Source organism: Sus scrofa, chromosome 18 (assembly GCF_000003025.6).
Source record: "Sus scrofa isolate TJ Tabasco breed Duroc chromosome 18, Sscrofa11.1, whole genome shotgun sequence".
Taxonomy (NCBI): Eukaryota; Metazoa; Chordata; class Mammalia; order Artiodactyla; family Suidae; genus Sus; species Sus scrofa.
In genome coordinates, this window is record NC_010460.4 from 12592065 (window position 1) to 12606708 (window position 14644).

The 14644-nt window shown below is 43.0% G+C and overlaps 1 protein-coding gene and 1 long non-coding RNA gene across 7 annotated transcripts in view; one reads left to right on the forward strand and one right to left on the reverse strand.

Annotated features, from left to right (window-relative positions):
• The window catches only part of CHRM2 (cholinergic receptor, muscarinic 2), a 145176-nt gene extending 136926 nt beyond the window's left edge, over positions 1 to 8250 (reverse strand). For 2 of the 6 annotated variants that reach the window (XM_021078513.1, XM_021078516.1), the window contains exons 1-2: positions 7842 to 7983; positions 7416 to 7577 (exon numbers count right to left, since the gene is read on the reverse strand). The gene's annotated coding sequence lies outside the window, so the exon portion shown is untranslated. 6 annotated transcript variants of the gene reach the window in all.
• Positions 7707 to 9338, forward strand: LOC100621475. The gene is made up of 2 exons (XR_308976.3): positions 7707 to 7983; positions 8258 to 9338. It is a non-coding gene; the product is annotated as an uncharacterized LOC100621475 (long non-coding RNA).

Here is a 14644-nt window from a genome sequence, read left to right on the forward strand (position 1 = left end):
AAATATAGGAACTTCAAAATACTACCTTGCTACCACACACTTTGCTTTTATTTTCATTTATCTTAAAAACAAAGATCTTCAGTCTTGTTTTTGTTGCACATTATCCATGGGCTGAAAATTTGACTTTAGTTTTGATCTATGGAGATGCCCATAGCTCCCCTGATATCATAAAATGGGATGTGGCACTATGCATATTTATAGGGCTACCTATTTTCTACACAAAACACTGTGGAAAAAGTAAAGCTCTGTACTAATAAAGCTCTGTAAAGCTCTATTTCCAATACATTTGAAATGTATATTATTGTCATTTATACAAACATGGCCTCTGTTGACCTCTCCGATATCATCAGCATTCCTAACAAGTTCCAGTTAGTGTCCCCCACCAGTGCCGGGTAAAAGTCATTTGACTTACCTAGCACTCTTACAAGTTAACCCTTTTGTAAACAGTTCATCTGAATATCCAAGAAAAAAATTTAGCTAACCTTTAAAGTGAAAACCCAAGTTTTCCCCTTCCAAAGAACTTTGCTGGGAATATTAAATGTCCTGAATGTCATGATTGTATTGACTGTGGATATCAACATGACTAACACAGTGAATACAGAGAATATATAAAGCAATGTGCTTGACTGTGGGAAATTAAATGAGATATGGGATATAAAATAGTCAGCAAAAACACCTGCCACATCCTAGTTTTTCTTAGCTATTATTATTAATTTGGGGGGATGACCAGTAGAATATTTATCACTGCTTGTTAGTGTTACACTAGTAAGGAATTAGATGACGAGGAGGAGGAAGAAGAGGAAGAGAACAAAGCGGAAAAATATATTGGCCAATACTTACTTTGCCTTTCCTCTGGGCCAGTCATTACACTAAGCTATTTATACATATTATCTCCTTGTTCAGTGAGGGAATGAAGAAATGGCTGGTAGAGATAGGGCTTGGTTGAAAGTTTTTGTTTGATCAGTTATGGAATCTCATGTAGGTTTGATTTTAGAGTTTATTCTAGACACTTGAGAAACGGTGAAGAATTTTTAACAAGATAATGATATGTTCAGATTTGCACTCTAGAAAGGCTGTGTGAGGCATGGATTGTACTAGGGGAAGACTGGAAGTGGGAGACCAGCTAGAATTACAAGGCTCTGGTGATAGTTCGAGTGAGAGATGCTAAAGGTCTAAAAATGATGTGTGGATAGAAAGGAAGGGATGAGTTGCAGACAAGTATCAGACACAGGTTGACCTGATGACACTGTGAGATGTCACAGGAGAATTGGAGTGAGGAAGAAAGAAGACATGTTTATAGCATACCATTATTATTATACAGGCTATCCAGCAAGAGCAATGTTCCAGTTTTAAAGAGAGACTTCCATTTTGAAATTTTAAAGACTTAAGCATATAAAATATTCCATTAGCTTCTTCTTCCAGAGATATCTCAATGTCTTCCATAAAAGCACTCTGTCTCCTATAGAAATATTTTCACAATATGTTAAATACAGATTGGTACAGGAGTTCCCTTCATGGCTCAGCAGAAACAAAACTAGCATCCATGAGGATGCACATTTGATTCCTGGTCTCGCTCAGTGGGTTAAGGATCCGGCACTTCAGTAAGCTGTGGTGTAGTTCTCAGTTCGGATGTGGCGTTGCTGTGGCTATGGTCTAAGCCAGCGGCTACAGCTCTGATTTGACCCCTAGCCTGGGAATCTCCATATGCAGCAGTTGTGGCCCTAAAAAGACAAAAAACAAAAACAGAAACTCCTAAGGGTAAAATTATCCCCCATTTCCTATAACTCTGTAATTCTACACAGCAAACAGCACTTAATATGCTCAGGCAATGAATATTTTCTAGTAGTCTTTTTACTTAAAAATATACTAATAGAGAATCTTTCTTGTTTTTGTCCACCTCAAATTACCACTGAAATTGAAATTTTAAGTTGTTTAAAAAACAATTTTCTTGTCCTATCCACAGTAGTATGCTTCCTATTTTTGCACAGCAGAGGGCACCATTCTGTGAAAGCCCTGATTTAGGAGAGAGGAGGAAAGACAAAGAAGGAATTCCACTGCTAATGAAAGAAACTGATTTTTTAGTGTGTACCCTTATCTACCATGAAACATTACCATGGTAACAGCACCAGTTAAGATGATTGTATATTTAGGTCATAGTATAAAAGTAGGAGCTTGAATGTGTGTTCAGAAAAAGAGAAATGAAATAAGGTACAAGGCTGTATCAAGAATGGAAGGAGGCAAACCAGCCAGAACCTGCCTGACACTTCGCTAATTTCAGATTCGCCAAGTCACATCATACCTTTCAAAGCAAAGGTGGATAATAAATTCTAACTATAATCAAAAGTTGCCATTCAGACTCAGAAGCTTAAGCACCAGCAATCTCAAGTCAGAGGAACTCACTTGAAAAGACAACTAGAAGGGAAGTTGGGATGTGTGTATTCTGTGGCAGTTCTTGGTTAGCTGCTTCACACTGGGAAAACCTCTTTATCCACTTCAACACTTAACATGAGTTACACCAGATAATATCAAAATTCTCTTGCACCCTTTTGCAGCAGACAAAAGAAAATCTCTGCGTTGCTATAGGTGAAAATAGCAGCCAAAATATCAGGTAATTTTGGTGCCCTTGTTTTCTTCTGCCAGAAGCAATCACTGATTAATCAGAACAAGCATGTTGTGCCAACTTAGAATCTAGCTGGCACTGAATCTTCCTTGCTTAAGGTTTAGGGAATGCAAAAAGAATATGCATATTTGAATTAAAAGAATGAGGAGAAGATTGTTGAGCACTGAACACCATGGCTGTGATTTCCCTAAACGTGAGCAAAACATATTCTACAACTTTTCATCAGCACAGTGTAAGACAAAGACTAGAGTCCGAGAGGCTTATGTTCTAATCCAGGGGCTGCAACTTACTAGCTGTGTGATCTTGGGCCATTACTTAGGCCCTCTGAATGCTGGCTTTCTCATCTATAAAATGGGAACAACAACATATACTTCATAGGGTTGTTGCAATGAGAAAATGTAAAAGCTGATTCATGCCTTCACTCATCCAACAAATATTTAATAAACTTCTAGGATGTAACAGGCACAATCTTAAAGTGGGATAAAGTCCTAACAGAACAGATGAAATAATGCATCTAATAGGTGCTTGAGATAGTTTCAGGGACTTTTTATTTGTTTGTTTGTATTTTTACGACCGCCCCCATGGCATATGGAAGTTCCCAGCTAGGGGCTGAATCCAAACTGTAGCCGCCAGCCTACACCACAGCTCACAGCAACGTTGGATCCTTAACCCACTGAGCCAGGGATCAACCTGGACGCTAGCTGGGTTCATGAGACTGAGCCATAATGGGAACTCCAGTTTCAGGGACTTAGAACACACGCTATGAAAATGCATTCACAAGGAAAAATGATCTGCTCTGTTAGCCCCACACAAAACACAAACTCTCACCACCACAGCCTCTGTGTGACCCAGCTGAGCTGTGGGGTATGTAGTCAGTACACTTGTTCTGATACCTTTAAGGAAACTAGTCCCAACATCTGCTCAATGAGCCAAAGGGAGATAAAACGGGGACAGGTGACAGGGAATGAAAGCCAGGTGTTAATAGTTACAAGGAGGGTACTGACGGTGTTTGATATAGAAGAGTTCACTGAGGGAAAGATACTGGTCCACATCATAAAACACCAAATCAACCCAAATACAAGGTTAAATGAAGAAAATCCGGTCCCTCAAGAGAACTGTGGGGCAAAATGTTTCTGTCAGTCACTTGCTCCTACTGGGTAAACTGAAGAAAGATTGAGACTAGGAGTAGGGTTTGAGTGGTCACATACAGACAGTTACTGGGAGTTCCCTGTTGGCGTGGCGGTTCAGGATCCGGCATTGCCACCGCTCTGGCTGGGGTTCCATCCCTGGCACTTGAACTTCCCCCAGTCTATGAGTGAAGCCAAACAAAACAAAACAAAACCCACTAAGGAAAACCTCATGGGCATTCTCTCACAGGCATACCCCAGAGACTAACATCAGTGATGGAGGCTCATCACAGTGGCAGGCCCACAGATTTCGGCCTCATTTTTTTTTCTCCCATTCCCTCTTCAATTCCTTTATTGTACGCTCTCCTCTTCTTCCCCTTCTGCACTTGCTTTAACTTTGTTCACTGCTGTGGGTCAGAGAGACATGTGTCCCTGGGTCAGCCTGCCCGTCCTCCACTGACGTGGGTGCCATGCCTTCCCTGTGAACCAGCAAGCTGTGGTCTGCTGTTTCTTCAAACCTCTGAGGCTGCCCCTCCTGCCTCCTGTGCCCTGGCCCCTGGGGGTTGGCTATACTGAAACCGGAGTAGTAAAACTGCCACTGAATGTACATCCAAGTGCCTGATGTTGGGGGATATCTGGGCAAAGAAGGGGATAGGATCACATTGGGAGTAATGCAGTTTTTAAATACAAAGATAGCAGTACCTCCCCACAAAACTGACAGACTGTTGAGGACTCATTCCATAGAGACTTTTACCTATGTCTGACTTCTAATTTCTCCCCTATCTACCCCTGAAGTCAGCTAAGGGCTGCAAACACATTTGTGGGTTCTCTTGAACTTGAACTAGGATACGGATATTCTAATCGACCTGTTTTCTCACTTCAATCCCCCGCTAGACACCCTCAGACACACTTACCTAGACAAACACATCTTTCTTCTGTAGGAAAACCAAGTATTTGTCATGAAGCCCACCCTGAAATTACCCTACTCCCACCCCATCTCAATTACAGAGTTTTAAAACAATAAGCTATAGCGGTTGAAATTTCCATGCCTTTTTAGGGTCAAGTTTTACTTTTCAGTTTTGACTGGCATAATCGTTTAGTCTAGTAAAGCATATAGAGTCAGTATATAAGTTGCTTATCCTACTGCCACAGCTGGAACACATTACTACTAATAATAATAACAATCAAAATTCATTTGGCATTAACTTATTAGTTCTTGAGTCCTTAGCTGCCAAATCCTGCAAAGCCGAGACACTGCTGGCACAAAATTCTTCCATCCATTTGACAGGTCTCAAAAGTCCACTTTCTGAATCAAAGGTGAATACAGTTCTTAATATGACCAACCAGCTTATTTTTACAATTATGCCTTTGCTGTTATCCCCTCGAAGATCATACACGCCTAACTGCAGTTTCTTAAGTGTATCATCATCCTTATTATTATTTGATTATCCATGAAAATGTACCCTATATATCTTCCTGCCATTGGTTTTCAATATAATGTATATGTATGTGTGTGTGTGTATCTATATATACACACACACACTGCCAACAAAATACAAGATTAAACCTTTGCCATATAAGAACAGGTTGAATATCTGGAGTTTATGAACTGCCTCACTTTCAGAGCCTTCTCAACACCAGTAAACCAAAAGGTCTCAAGCAAAATGAGGTGCTGGTTCACTCTAGGACCCAGCGACCTCTGGTCTTCCCCAGAAAAAGCCCCCCCAACACCCCGCGCCCCCCCACCCCCCTTCCCTCCCCCCAGTGGGCTCTGCCCTAGGTTGACGGAGGAGGGGGGGCTGAGGACCGGGGGGCTGAGGTCCGGGGGTGCTACAAACTCAGGGTCACTACTGCTCTGCAGGGGCACCTTCCCCTGCCCCCAGCTCCCTAAACCCCACTCTCAACCCATTCAACTGCCTTTCTAGACGGTTTCTCTCTGGAATAAGAGTTGGCTCCCCTTTCCTCCCACCCAGTGCTTTGAGGAGCAGAGGCCAGAGGTAACTGAACTGTGGCCATAGAGGTGGCTGTGGCTGTAGGCACCCCAGGGGTGACAGACGTGCTGCTGCAGGCTGGAATTCAGGTTGGTGTGTGGTAGAGCGTGAAGATGTATGTTTGTGTTGCTGGTTGCCTGCACTAGAAGACTGGCAAACTACACGAACCCACTGCCACCCAGTGCTAAGAAAAAGAGCAAGAAAAGCAAAACAAACCAAAAAAAGAAAAGAAGATGAAAAGGAAACAAAGTCAATGCGGGGGATTCCTAAGCTTGAGGACCTCGAGGCGCCTTGCTCTTGCTGGGCTCACTGCGCCTGGGTAGGTGGACTTGGAGCCCTTGGTGGCGGGTTACATGAGGTCATTAAGGACATGCGAGGGCAGCTGGGGTGAGATGTCTGCGGACAGCTCTGCTTGGCTTAGGCGGTTACCTCCATTTCTCTGCTCTTCTCCCTCCTCTCCTTCTCAAGTGACTCCCAAAGATATTACCATGCAGGCACCATTGATCTCAAGGCCTGGGACTGGCAAGCGCTCGAGAGAACCCTCCCTTGAAAGATTCTGTAGCTCAAAGGACGCCGCCGGCAGGAGGGTAGAGAAAGGGGGACTTTGGACTGGACGGGGCTGAGGCAAAGGGTATGTGCTGCTCTCGGAATCTGTAATTCCGGGCAATTCTGACCTCTTCAGAGCTCTCCTAGGAGATCAGCCTCCTGCCCCACTAGGGGCGCGGGGCGGAGCGCACAGATGGAATTTCCTCGCGATTTCCCCTGCGGGGGCAATTGAGGGTTCCCAAAGCTGCAAGTTAGCGGCGATTGCCCAGGTCCGCAGGTGCGGACCTTGAGGGACATAGAGGGTGCAGCTGTTCCCAATCTATGAGCGCGAACCCCGCTGAGGTGGTCCGGAGCTCATCTAGAGGTGGCTGTCAGTGAAGCCCAGGCATGGTCCGTCCGGTTGCTCGTGGACTGCCTTCAGTTCGAGGTGGACAGCCAACCTCCTGCGTGGGCCAAAATGGGATGTTGCAGAAGACTACCTATTCTTCTGTCCTGGGTCCCTTTCCCCAATCTTACTCCCCTGCCCCGTGGCCACATTCGTCAGACCACAGTACCAAGCCTCCCTCCAGCGAGCTGGCGCGGACGCCCCAAGAAAGGGCTGTTCGAAAGGCGGAACCCGAGGACCGCGAGGAGGAGCCGGAGGAGACAGTGTAGCCAGGCCTCCACCCCAAACGCCTGGAAGACCTGGCCAGACCCCCTGGCGGGAAGAAATACGAGGGGCTGAAGAGGGCGAAGCGCTCCCTTCTTCTCCCAGCAGACTTCTCGGGGAGAAGGAGGGAGCCGGGTGACAGAGGAGGGAATGGCTGGCTGAAAGAGGGCGCAATACCCTGGCCGGCGCGGCCCCCAGGCTGCCTTCGCCACATTCCGCTGGACCCGGTGACCCGCAGAATTACGCCCCCGCCACGCACTCTACCTCAATGGCCCCTTCTTTCCAGACCCGCCATCGCTGTGCGCGGTTCTCCAAGCTCCAAGAGTCAAAGTTTCCGTTTGCAGATCTGCACTTGTGGAGGAATTCTCCAATTCCCTAACCCTGGACGCCTCTGTGCCCGTCCCTGGGGGTTGGGAGGGACTCCGCAGTGCCTGGGGGCCCGGAGCCCGCCAGCGGAGAGCTGGGCAGCGCGGTGTCCTTACCTGCCGCAGGTTTAGTTCCACTTGCTCCCCGGGCTGCAAGAAGCTTGGTGTGGGCTGGCAGGAGTGGGGAGCCCTTCGCAGGTTCGGGGCTGATCCTCCGGGGAGCGAGCTGCGCGCTGTTCAGAGTCCGAGGCCAGGCGCCGGCTTGCTTTCTCCCTTGATCTAGCAAGCGAAAAGGAAAAGATTAGTTGGTGCCGAGACACCCGGAGGGGTGGGGCGGGGGAGGCGGGGAGAGAGCGGACCCAAGGCTCCGGCGAGCGCTGCCGGGCGGGCTCGGGCGCGCGCGCGAGCAGACGCGCACTTCGCACCAGTCCCAGTCAACTGGCGAGTCTGGAACCCCTTCGCAGTGCAGACTGGAGTGAAACCGACGCTGCCTCCGCCCTCCGCACCAAAACGCCAAAGGAAAAGCAAAAATGACTTTCAAACCTGGCCTTCATAAGGAAGATGAGTCTGGAGAGCAAAACCGAACCGAGACCTGGCTGGACCGGCGAGCTGGGCGGGATTCATTCCTTCACCAAAGTGCTTGGGGAAGTAGTAATCAGCGTAGGGACAACTAATTACCAATTAGGTCTGTGTCCCTGGCGATTTCCTAGTAGGATCTGCGGTTTCACGGCTCTGGCTAACCCTCAGGCTGGCGAGTGTGTGCGTTCGTGTGTGTATGTATGTTGGCGTGCGTGTGTGTGTGTGTGCACACGCGCGCACTCGCTGGACCGGGTCTCTGCGCCCGGGCACTTTTGGTATAACAAGAGAGCGTGCCGGTGTTCGTGCGTGTGGGTTTGATTAGCTGCAATGGGCGGACAATTTCTGGAGAGAACATTTACAATTTTCTTTCAATATGACAGGATTAGTTGCTGTTGAAGGCGCTCCTCCAATGAAATCTTCTCTGCTCTCTGATTCGGTGGTTCTTCTGAGCAAATATGACAGCCTTTTCTCCAGGCTTCTTTCCGCTCCTTTTCACGTCCATCCCCAGAGCCACGCTCTCCATCTGCAATCTCTACAACAGAACATTTACAGTTAGTCTCATTCCTGCGAGTATATCTTTGCTATTAAGGTGACATGACTTATTGGGAAGAACGCAGTGTTGCTTTTTGATTGCCGAAGATGCTTAAGCCCAGTTTTTCCAGGTGGGAAAATGTTAGAACAAATCTGCTATGCTTTGTAAACATACAATTGTGCTGAACTATTCACGGACTGTTTATTTGGGGGGGGGCAGTGGCAAATGTATTAAGAGGGTGAGGTAATTTTTTTCTTTTTCTTTTATACAAGGATCGATGTCCATGTTTTCTTAATAGACATTGGATTAAAAGTATTTATGATGCTTCATGGAATACGGTATCTCCAAGAAAGAAAAAAAAATGAGGATATAAACTTTTCATGTTCAAATCAGTCTTAGGTTTTTATTTTTTCATTTTAATGAAAACCCATTCCAACAAGAGCACTCATTATTTTTAGGTACTTATCCCAACTGGTAAAGGTACAATGATCTGATTCTAAAATATAGCTGAGGACAAGACTTGCTTTTGTGAAAGTATGTGCATATAAATATAACACCAGTGTATGAAATATCTTAAGGCTGCATTTTCTCTCATCCACCTTCTGCAATTAAATGAAAAAAGTTGAAACCTTAATTGATATATCTGGTTAAGTTCAGTTCAATTCTTGATGCCCAGGCATTTGCTAGCTGTCAAAGGGAATACAGAGTAGCAAAAGTCATTGTGTCTTTCCTTTATAAATAAGCTCCTGGTCTTCTTGGCAAGGAAAGACACCCATGACCATCAAGGAGAACAACTGTGCAGCATAAAAATTTACTGATAATGAAAATTCTGTAGATGAAAGAGTTTGCCCTTTTTGTTAACTTACATCTATCACTAAGCAGGATGTGGCGCAACCGTTTTTGGCTTGATTAAAGTCATTCTGAAATAATGCATCGTACACTGTAGTTCTGCCTTCAATGCTCCACACTCTCACATCCCACCATCACTGGGAGATTATAATATACTTGTCAGAAAATCAAGACAGCTCTATCCAGTCTTGATCAGAGCTTTCCCAGATTTGGTCCTTGACATTAAGTATCTGATTTTGTCATTCCTTTCCTCTTAGGTTATCTTTTGAAAATGAATTCACATTTTCTTTCTTACTCCATTATTTCTATTAAGTCTCCATAAACCAGGCAGTTGCTTGAATCTTTTTGGAAATACACACACATACTCTCTCTCTCTCTCTCACACACACACACACACACCCCAAAGCTGAGAAGTAAATTGGAAGAAATTCCTAACAATAGAGCAAAAGAAAACTCAGTGATCTGTTACATTTTTTTCCTTCATATCATTAATGCCTTCTTACAAACAGGACTACTCATTCCAAATTGAGCAATAATGGAAAAAGCCAATAAAATCTAACATATTTTCTTAAGCTTGAATAAGACAGAGTACGTGAATAACTGAACTACTATGTTCAATAGAAGTCATGATACTTATGGCCTTTTGGTGAGGAGCTGCAAATGGAAACAGAATTTTTAGCAACAAGGTCCACTGTCATCACTGAAAACACTTTTTTTTTTAAACATATATTGTGCCACTTATAGTGTGTTTTTGGTGAAATTATTTAACTGCTCTGTGCCTCATTTTCCAAATATGTAAAAGGGATAAAATAATTGTAGTATCTCCTGGCATTGTTGTAAGGAATAATAGAGTTCAGTCATGTAAAGTTTTCAGAAGAAGGTGTGACATAGCAAATTATCTTTAATTATAAGACTGTCTCTCAAGACTTAAAAACATATTTGGGTCATACCTCTGACGTAGTGAATCAGAATATTTAGGAGTGGGTCCTGTCAATGGAAACCATATGGGTCTAAATTTCATGCAAGTATGTTTAACATAATCCTTCTAAACACTGATCCCAAGAGACTTTTTTCCTTTCTATACAAAAAAAAAAAAAAAAAAAAAAAAAAAGTGCATTCTGAGGATTTCATTTTTATTTCTTAAGCCAGTTTACTTTATGAGATAAGAGTGACCCCCCAATTCCAGAAATATAGCTTTTACATTTATTAGTAACCCATGGTGTGGAACATTTTCAAAAGTGCTTTCTAAAGACTTTATAGAATGCATCTATGGGTTTCCCTTTATCTACATGCCTATTTTCCACCTCAAAGAACACTAATGAATTAGTAATTTTCACTTGTGCAACTCATTCATTGCCTGCAACCTCAGAAAGTTACTTCTAGCTATGTGCAGAAGAGCTCAGATGTTCAAAAGGGATGACTTTGACTCTTTGAGAGTTCTTCTTTTGAATAAGACTAATAAGATCGCCACCAGCATGAGAAAGGGAATGACAGGTCTCATTTCTGGGAAGGTAGCACACATTTTATTGTACCACATTGATTTCGGTGTAGCAATAATTAGGCTTTAGTAATTAGATGCACAAATCAGCATTCTGTCATCATAAGTACATTAAGAGGGTGATAAGTTTAACTCAAGTGATTTCCCACCAGGTATGGTGGCCATAACATTTTCTTAATTTTCTGCTTTCAAAAAATCAGAAAAATGAAAGTGATGTTTTTGCCTAGATGGGGAAAATTTTGAGCCAAGAGCAAGGGGATCGGATCATGCCTTGTCTTTATCTCCCACTCACACAAACTATTTGAGAGGTGAGCTAGGAAAGCACTACATTTATCAGCAGGAGGTTTGGGAAAGGGGGGCTGACTTTTCTGATGTATGCCAAAGAAATCTATCTTTTCCCTGGCCTCAGTCTGAAATGTAACAATCCTGGGTTAAAAGTGAATTGCCACTAGATGACAATCACCGCTTAAAATGGGTTCTACAGTTGCCCTCACTGTTTTGAAATCTTAATAACAGTCCCATTATAGACACACTATTCTTCTTGGAGTTATTTATTTTCTCTACAAACCTTCTCAGAGAGTAGTTTAAATGCTTCTATTATTTAGCGAAAAAAGATTATCGCTTTCTCTCCTAGAAAATCTTAAGCTTTCCTTTTTCAGTTGCTGCAATAGGAGTTTCCATATACAAATGAGGCTGATTCTGAGTGACAATACTTGGTGACAGTCTAACAAACAAAGCTTTGCTATTTTTTTCCTTCTCCTTTTTCTTGAAGTTTGGCATCACAGCTGTTTTAAACGCTTCCTCTACTAGCAGTGGTAGTGTTATCCAAAGCCTAAAACCATTCACTGCTTCTGAGTCTAAAATATTTAAAATACAGAGCTCATTTTCAAACAAGGAGTATGAAGAAAGGGTGCCAAATGAAACACTACCCTGCAAGATGATAAGCCATTTATGCTGTAATAGCATAAATCGGTATTATGAATGCAGGAGAAAAAGGCCACGTGGGATGTGATTCCTTAGAGAAGGATTTGGTGTCTAGACATTCCTACTTCCAGGAGGTGGTACCTCATTCCTCTTTGGAGGTTAACCTTTAAGACTGGGAAAACTGAAAGATTTCAACCACATCGACCTCAGGGTAGATTTTGACAAACAGTTTAAATTTCCCCTTTCACAGCCCAAGTGAAATCTCAGAATCTCCGGTGGAGATAAGATTCTAGCAAGTTCACAGTGAAAGTCTTATCAGATCCTTCTCTGTGCATGGGGCCCTGAATGATGTGAACCAAAGACTGTGTGGTACAGAGCAGGTGAAGAATTCTCCAAATGGTTTTAGTCCATAGGGAAGCATAATTTCTTAGAATTTAGAGTAAACTAATCACATACTCATGGGAATTCACATAATTTCTCAGTCATATACTTACCTGATTTTTAAGCTAAATAAAATGGTCCTTCAAGGAACAGGTGGAAATTTTAAGACATTTTCTGACTAAATTTGATCTACCTTCTATTTCTTGAGAGTGACTGAGAAAATTGTGATGCACAAAGCAGCCTTTAGCTAAGTAAAACTCAACTGAATGTATCTGATAATATCACTCTATATGGACCTTTTCATTTTAAAAGCACTTTTTCTGCTGCTAGTGTATATGAAGGAACTTTCCCGCAAGCTTGCCCTGATTTACTGTGCCTAATAAGATGGATCCTGGATACTTCGTCCTTTCTTCCTCATTTGCTCAGCAAGGTGATTGGCTTTGGGGCTTAAGGGCCTCATTTACAAAATCTCATGGGATGTCCTTTACATATCCCCGCAGCAAGAAATGAGGAAAGGCCCCAGTCACTTTATGCGCTACACTCCTACAAGGCTTTTATTGACAAACTCTTTCTTAGAAAGTGGGTTCATTTAAACAGGATGCCCAGTGAGCATGTATTGGTAATCACTGAACATTTTCAATAGCAACTACTCAGAATCTACCCTTGGTGCTCCACAGCTGACACAATGTGCTCTCATTTATTGATGCCAGGATATGAAGCAGACAAATTCTCCTGCTTGATTGTAATCCCCTGGAAATATTTCTTATTTAAGTTTCACATAAACAAGCTGCCACTGCTTTGCTTCCTTCTACAGCATTGTGAATCGCACGAGACACTTCTGAGAGCTGAGTGTTTCTCAGAATCCTATCATAAACTGAATTGGAAGTATTGAAATCAGCTCAAACAACTAACACATAATGCAATATTCTCTTTGACACTAGAGCAACAAAAAATAAGTAAAAAAGACTCCTGGCCTTCAGAAAAGTAACCCAGTTGGAAGGAACAACAGAAATGTTCTTAGGCACCTGTGATAAAACCTTTGATACCGTAATTCCTGGGGGACTCAGGTCAGGGGCTGACATTTCTCCATCAGAGAGCTGATTCCAGAATTAGATTCTACACAAGGTATATTCAACCTGAGATGCAGAAGCTGTGACAAGTTAGAGCTTGGGAGTGAGCTACTCTGCATGATGAAACAATACTTAAAATACTTAAAGCAATTACTAGGAAGGTACTGTTAAAACTGAAGATATGCATTTATGACCACAGAAAGGGACCAGAATCTTCCGCCCCTAAATATGCCTCTTTGGCATATTATTTTGAGCTAGTTATTGCTGAGAAATTTCAGACACAGAAGTTCTGAAACCTGTGTAGAAGTTATCCTTTTGTCAGAGACATTTATATTTATAAGGGAAATCCATTTGTAAGGTTGTCTCCCTCTCTGTCCTAGGAAGAAAAGGATGACTCTGAAGTTTATCAAAGGAGAGGTCTCAAGCTGAGATCCGTGTAACAAGCTTACCCTATTTACAGTGCTCCGCCTGGTCACCTCCCACACTGCCTCCCTTCCCTCCCCCTCCCAACACCTTCCTTTGCCTTTTGATGGAGATGTTATTTAAGGTGGTGGCTTGGACCATTTCAGAGAGTGACTCAGTTTTCCTGGGTCTCTTTCATGTGTTCCTGAAGTATACATGTTATTTAACTTTTGTTGTTGTTGTTTTTTTTTTTTTTTTTTTTTTTTCCCTGTTAATCTTTTGTTACACAGAGATCTCCACAAAGCACCTAGAAGAGTAGAGGGAAATTATTTTTCCTCCCCTAAACAATCAACCAAAACCTCGGGCTCATGCTTTTGTAGTATCCAGGGTAGACAAATGTAACTGATGTCTAATTTCCAGAGTGAGCTAATGGAGAAGCCTAGAACAGGACAGAAGCACCTCCACACACTTTTTGTCCAGGGCACTATGCTCTAGGATGTACTTCCACTTTCACTGTAGCCCTCTCTTTTATTACTCATTTTGTCTTTTGTGTGTGTGTATGTGTGTGTGTGTGTGTGTGTGTTGGAGGTAATAAGGTGACTGTAAATTTACTTAGCAGTGAATGTCTCTGGCACATGGATATTTCTGTAATTTTGGGGGAAGAGAACTCTTGGGCATGGCTGTCACTGCTTATTCCAATTACTTAATGGCATTGAGGATGAGAATAATGTTACTAAAAACTGGAATGCAGTCCTGTTTATGGAATGAACATAAAGGAATGGAAGAATTTTTGAGCCATCATTTCTATTTTCAGTTTGCAGAATAATGCTAGGCTTATCCCTGGGAATGTTCTCTGAGGTTTCTACATGTCTTGCCCTAGAGACAGCCAAGAGTGATGAGTAAGAGAATGAAAATGGGGAGAGGATGTAAATTTTCAAGGGGAAAGTGAGACTCTCTTTCAGTACCTCAGAAGTCCAAGGCTTTTTTTCCATCATCTCAGAAGTAGGGATTACCTGGACAATATGAGGAAAATGAGGAAGATGAAAAATTGCTAAGGTATAAATAGTAGAGTTGCTTTTAGAACCAAAACATGGGAAGGATGGGATCCAAA